Source organism: Lactuca serriola, chromosome 3 (assembly GCF_051521515.1).
Source record: "Lactuca serriola cultivar US96UC23 chromosome 3, Lser_US96UC23_V15, whole genome shotgun sequence".
In the NCBI taxonomy this organism is placed as follows: domain Eukaryota; kingdom Viridiplantae; phylum Streptophyta; class Magnoliopsida; order Asterales; family Asteraceae; genus Lactuca; species Lactuca serriola.
In genome coordinates this window covers 6462024-6468860 of record NC_136410.1, presented here as the reverse complement: position 1 = coordinate 6468860, position 6837 = coordinate 6462024, and the positions used below count along the sequence as shown (strand labels likewise).

Below are 6837 nucleotides of genomic sequence, written 5' to 3'. Positions count from 1 at the left end.
TAATGCTATTGGCTCTTCATTCCTCCACTCCACCCTTCCACTACCAAAGATTCCTTTGATCCCCTCTATATCCATGTGATTTAAACCAACCAATCATCATTTAGCTACAAAAATGGATACTCTAAGCCCAAAATAAAAGTTTATGACCCATCTTCACAAGCCCAAAATATCCAAGTCTTTAACTCTTAAGGCTCAAATCTTTTTTTATGGATCCGCCAAACCCAATAATGCCTCGAGAGCCCACTAAGCTCGTCTCCAATCAACTCGCAACCGCAACGAACACCGAAAACCTGCAAAATGCCTTATGCAAAATAAAAAGCACCCGGTACGATCCATAATAAAGAAAATAAAGAATATACAATGTCTTAATAATAAAAACATCTAAAAATTCTAAAATAAACTGTAAAAAGAAGTAAATAAAATAAACTATCAAATACATATTTGAATTAATAAAAATATTTTTATACATTTAAAAATGTATGTATAAAATATTTTTACACTTTTAAAAATGTATTAAAAATATATATTTTAATAATAATAATAATAACTAGAAAGGTTACCCCCGCTACGTGGGGGCCAAAAGTTTTCAATGTTGTTTCCGAATCGATAAATATGACAGATGTAAAAAGTGTAAGAATGAAAAGCTCGGGGCTTTGCCCCGGACCGTTTCTTTTTCATGTTTTTATGAAAAAATGTAAAAGTTTTGACTGCAAGGACAAATTAAACAAAACATCCAACTTTACTTGACCTGAAACACGTCTAATGGTAAAACCGACATTATTGTGAAAACTTAAGGCTTTTATGTCATTTTCCCTTGATAGAAGCGGTGACGGTGGAGGATATAAACTTGATTCGCTTGTGAGTGAGGGATACGAGCTGCTCAGAATCTTAAATTGGAGTGATCATTTTCGTATCATAAGTTGGTTTGATTTTTAGGGAGTTAGGAAGATATGTCGAGAAATCATCAAGAAACACCGTAAAATGAGTTTGTTGTGTTCATTGATTTCAGAGCTGACTTTCAAAGACGTGGGAGAAACAGAGAAAGCGTTAAGCTCCATCGATGGACCAAAACTTTTTAGCTTTAAGACATTTTTCTAGTTTAAAATGGTGATCCTTCAAGTTTAAAAATGACTGAGAAAGATAAAATAATAATAAAAAATGAACATTTTTGTCATTTTACATTCATTTAACAGAGGCCAAATGACAAAAACTGTCTAAATGACCTCGCGTGCAAGTTTTGGAAACCACGCGAACAAGTCATGTCAACAATCTAAAAGTTTGACTAAATCAGTAAATAGGTGTAAAGCACAGGGACCAAAACTGCATATTACTCCAAAAATATTATTAGCAAAGATATTATACGTGGTAACATAATGGAGGACAAGTGGAAGGGTCGTGCGATTCCATACGAAATAAGGAATTAGATTATGCCAGTATAAATCTTTGCAGAGACACACCGGAACGTGTTTTACGATGAGATCGCACGTGATCGAGCACACCGGAACCGGAACACAGGGGGCAATGGGACCCGTCGTTCAAGGGGTGGTGTACCGGAGGTTGGTTGATAGCATTAAAAGTGGAAGTCCGGTGCGTGACCCATGCCCTTAAGGTGCTCACGTGACAAGTCATTCTTTTGCTTCAAACATTAAATTTTAATTTTATATTAATATTCTAAATTTTTTAATGTAAACTACCATTAAATGTATTAAATGTGAATTTGTATGATTTTAGACAAATCACCTAATGATGTTGCATAGAAAAATAATAATCACAAAGCACATATAAAAACTATTTGACGAAAAATCAAATTCCAACCTTGGTTTAACCACGTTGTGTTATACGTAACATGACAATGTTTTGTATTTGATAAGATATTAACATCCTTTGTTAAAATACCACTCACATAACATATCATATCATGCTCCTAATATTTCTTTAAACATATAATATTGTGTTAATACACGACCAACAAAACACATTCATAAAACTATCGTACGACACATTTATTTTCAAGGTTGGTCACAGTGGCGGACGCAACACATTTTTGTAGGGGTGACACTAAAAAAAATTTCCAAATAAATCTATATTAGCAGTGTCACTCGTGTTTTAAGCCGGTGCACCCAATAAAAAAATAGTAAATTTTTTTTACACTACGTGTCAGCGTCGGAGCAGTGGCCCGGGACCCCTGGGGCACCACTAAGGTCCGCCACTGATTGGTCATTAACTTAATTATCAGTATATTATGAGGAATCAACTTCTACCAATAAACTTCATTCCTTTAAATGTATTAGGTTTATGTCAAAGGAGTTTGTCGAATATAAGCTTATATGTCCACCCTTAAACATGTGTGGCACATTTTAGATAGCTTTTTTCTTTTACGTTATTGTATTATATGACGTGTTCGGCAAAACTAGTTGGTAGTGGGTAGCGGATAACGAGTAACATGTAATGGGTAGCTGATAGCCTATAGCGTTTTGTTAAACACTATGTGAAGTAGCTTTTAGATTTGAAACATTTTGTTTAAATTAAACGCTAAAAGCTTGTAATGTCAAATGAGGCTTTAAGTTTAAAACAGAGCGTTTTGTTAAACGGTAGAAGTTAGAAGCTCCCAAACGCTCCCAAACTCTCCATGTTAAACACACCCATCGTGTTTGTGTCCCGTGAAACAACTTAAATAGCTTATCGACCAACTTTTAAGAATTACTTTAGATACCTTATTGATAAGCTTGTAGATCTCTTTCCACATGTACACTTATGCAATCTAGCAATTGGCATGGAAGGGAAAGGTCGACAGAGCTCATGGATACCATAAAGATGAAGAATATCATGGATGGACGAAGGTCGTCTACACCAAAAGGAGATCCACGAGATAAGTCAATCATGAAGAGGTCAACATGATTGCAACGACGTTCTATGTCTCAAACATTTTGAATGGATGGAAGTGCTCAAATCTTCGTGAATATGTTGTTATGTGCTAATATTGCTAAATCTGATAGGAACAATAAATCATCTCTAGCAATTTAAATTTGGTAACGCAAGCAACCAATGACCCACATCACTCCCTCAAAGACGATGGTTTACGGATGAACTCAACATCTTATGTATATATGGTCTCAGGTCAAGGCTCGGAAAATGTTAGAAAATATGGTTCCAACAAGGTGATCCCAACGAGTTTGAGCCCTAGGGGGTCCAACTGAGAAGTCGAGACTTAATCTTAAACGTCTCCTTAGATGTTTTTGATGGGTTTTAGCTATAAGAACATCCTATGTGCTCATACAAACCATAATGCTTGGATCTAGGTTTCTCTATTGTACATGCAATTCATCCAAGACTATAAACCCTAGATCTAGAATATGATAATCAATATAACATATAAATAAGGGTTTAGATCATACCTTGATTGTTATGTAGCAATAACAATCTCAAATCCTTCTTGTATTGACTTTAGAAAGCTTAGAGTCACAAATGTCACTCCTCTAATGGTTCACAAACACCAAGAGCAAGAGGATGAAGAGGAGAAGAGAAGGAGGCTGCCCAAAACGTGTGGAAACCCTAGAAAGAAGCTTGTCCACGTTTTTGGGGCAAAATGGCTCTATATATAGTGAGGCCATTAGGGTTATCTAACAAGGAAACCCTAATTTGGATGCTTAAGCCCTAAGCAACCCATGGACTCCTTTCCTTAAAGGCCTTGGACGATTTCTAATGGGTTTCCCCATAGAATTCGTCCAACCTTATAATATAAGGCAATCCATAGCCTAATTGCAATTATCTTATAATTACAATTCCAGTCCCTTAAGTTTAGTTAATCTCTTTTAGTCACAAACTTAATTCTTATTAATTCTTGACTAATATTAATTAAACAATATGATTTCTCCTTTAATATATTATTCCCATAATATATTAATAAATCATATTTAATCCTTTCTCTCCATAATTCATCCTATCAAGTTGCTTTGGTGAAGGCAACCCAAAAGGACCATGCACCATCGGGTCAAGTACATACCAAAATAGTTATGGAATTAGACACTAATCCAACAGTCTCCCACTTGGATAAGTCTAATAACTATTATGCGTATGACTTCAGATCCCGATCTGCAATCGTAGCTTTCCAAAGCCGCTGTCAACTCTGATCCTATCAGATACGCGTGTCCTTTAGATAAGGGATCATATATTCCTCCATTCTAGATATCGTAAAAGACATGATTTTTTAATCATTCTCTCTGTACTATTTCTCGACTTCCGATTTATGACGACTGACTAATTGAACAAATCAAATTAGCCCTAGCCCGGCCAAGTATTTACGTTTGTCATCACTAAATCATCGAGGGGCCCAAAGATATCGCTTTTATCCTACTTTGGATAAAAGGAACGGATAAACTTTGATTCAATGCTCGCTTGCACTTACTTACCGAATCACACACAACAATATGTTTTATAACAACAAGTTACTGGTGCGTTTACATATTATCAATGTGCATCTGATTTGCAAGATACAACTCACGCATCTCGGTTTCAAGAATATAAGATGTTATCGTCTCACCAAACACTCGTGATACAATTCATGGAGTGATCCAAGTGAGCGTGGGTTTAATCCAATGCTCAAATCATATTCATAAGCACTCATGAACGTCGCAGCAAACATTTGCTTATGTCTAATACTCTTTAGACAATCCACACACCAATTCACGACGGTCTTCATTCATACCTACTTCCAACATATGAACGATTGTGGCCCGTTTGAATAATTTGACTGTTCTAAACCAATTAATGTAACGACCCGTGTCCGGTATGGTAATTCCTTGGTATTTATTTTGAAGTTTTGCAAGAGGGACTCGGCGAGTTCATAGCCTGACTCGCCGAGTAGGGTCAGGATTTCGAGCACGTGATTAGCTGGCGACTCGGCGAGTCCATATTCTGGACTCGGCGAGTCTGCCCGTCTGGGAGAAACCCTAAATCCCCGGGTTGCCCACTATTTAAGCCACCTTATAGCCCCCAATCCCGCCTCCTTCACCCTCTAAAGCTGTGAGAAAACCCTAATTCGTTCTTGAGCGATTCTAAGTGATTTTGTGTGCTAATTGTGAAGGCTTGAAGAAGGAGAAGAAGAAAGGAGCAAGGAGAAGGATTGTAGAGCAGAGATTCAAGGGAAAGCAACAGCTCTTTGAGGTATTCTTCAGATTTCCTTCCCTTTTATGCTTTGAAACCCTTTCTAGATCTTGTTTATGCCTTTCTAAAGCCTTATGTTGATATGGAAGCTCTCTTATGCCGAGATAACCTTAGATCTGTTCATTTAGGAGTTGTAGAGCCCAGATCTATTGCCTTTATGGAGCTATTTTGCACATTAACCCTAGATCTACCCCTTTTAAGCATCTTTTAGCATTTATTCCCTTGTTCATGCGTTTGTACACGTAAAGTTCGAAACTTTACGTGGTAAATCAGCTTATTGGACTCAGATCTATCATTTGTATGTACTGGATTTGATCAGAATCGAGTGTAGAATAGTTGCATGGCGGTGACTCGGCGAGTCGGAAGAACGACTCGGCGAGTCTAGTCGCGAGTCCCCGATTTCTTCCTTTCGAGCGGTATCGAGTGGGACCAGTGAGTAAGGGAGTGGACTCAGCGAGTTTGAAGGTAGACTCAGTAATCGGGGGACTCGGCGAGTTGTTCATACAACTCGGCGAGTCCAAGGCAATCTTCTTAAGCTCAAGAACAACTCGTCGAGTTGTTCATAGGACTCGGCGAGTCGGATGAAGATTGTCTGAGTTCTTGGATCGGGAGAGTACTCGTCGAGTCGATGCCATACTCGACGAGTAGCAGCGAGTTGAGTCGAGGAGTGAGAATAGGGACTCGGCGAGTTGGCGGCCCAACTCGGCGAGTCAGGTCAACTATGGGTTGACTTTGACCGAGAGTTGACTTTATCTGAGAGTTGACTTTGACCAAGGGTAAAAGAGTCATTTTACCCAGTGCAGTGTTTAGTATTTGATTGAGTGTGTTTATGGACTTGTAGCCGGGGAGATACCGGAGCAGCAGCAGCTAGCTTCCAGAGCCATACACTCAGCAGCCAGTTCACGAGGTGAGTTTCCCTTCAGTAGGAACGGGTCTACGGCCGCAATGCCGGCCCGTGTAATTATCAGTAGTTCTGGTCTTTAGTCTGATGCAGTAGCTAGAGTGCTTGATGTCTTTGTGATTCAAGCATATTCGTGTATGTGTTCCGGACTTCGGTCCGATGCAGTATACAGTATGTGTGATTATAATAGTTGTTATGTGTTATGCTATGTCATGATCAGTCAGTTCCGGACTTCGGTACGATGCAGTTAGTTCCGGACTTCGGTCCGATGCAGTCAGTTCCGGATTTCGGTCCGATGCAGTTAGTTCCGGACTTCGGCCCGATGCAGTTAGTTCCGGACTCTGGTCCGATGCAGGGGACAAGGTCCCAGTCAGTTCTGGACTTCGGTCCGATGCAGCTAGTTCCAGACCTCGGTCTGATGCAGTGGGCAAGGCCTAGTATGTGATTTATATGTATTGTATGGTATGTGGTAGTTTGGGGGAGCTCACTAAGCTTCGTGCTTACAGTTTCAGTTTTGGTTTCAGGTACTTCCGCTTGTAGAGGGAAGAGCTCGGGATGATGGCATCGCACACACCACAGCTTCAGCTTTTATCCTGGGAGTTGATTTGGTTCTTGATTTTTATATGACATGGATATGATACAGTTTTCCGCACAGTGTTTTTATTATTATTTTGAGATACATCATGTATGGTTTATGATATGACACTCAGATTATGGTTTTTGGTTATGTTGAAAAACGAAATTTTTGGGTCGTATTTTTTGGGTCGTTTCAA

General features: G+C 38.9%; 1 long non-coding RNA gene across 1 annotated transcript; it reads left to right on the top strand.

Moving 5' to 3' along the window:
- The first annotated feature begins 4983 nt into the window (after window positions 1-4983).
- Window positions 4984-6796, top strand: LOC145094248 (uncharacterized). Its single transcript, XR_013703240.1, has 3 exons — window positions 4984-5163; window positions 6005-6070; window positions 6589-6796. It is a non-coding gene; the product is annotated as an uncharacterized LOC145094248 (long non-coding RNA).
- Window positions 6797-6837: the final 41 nt, after the last annotated feature.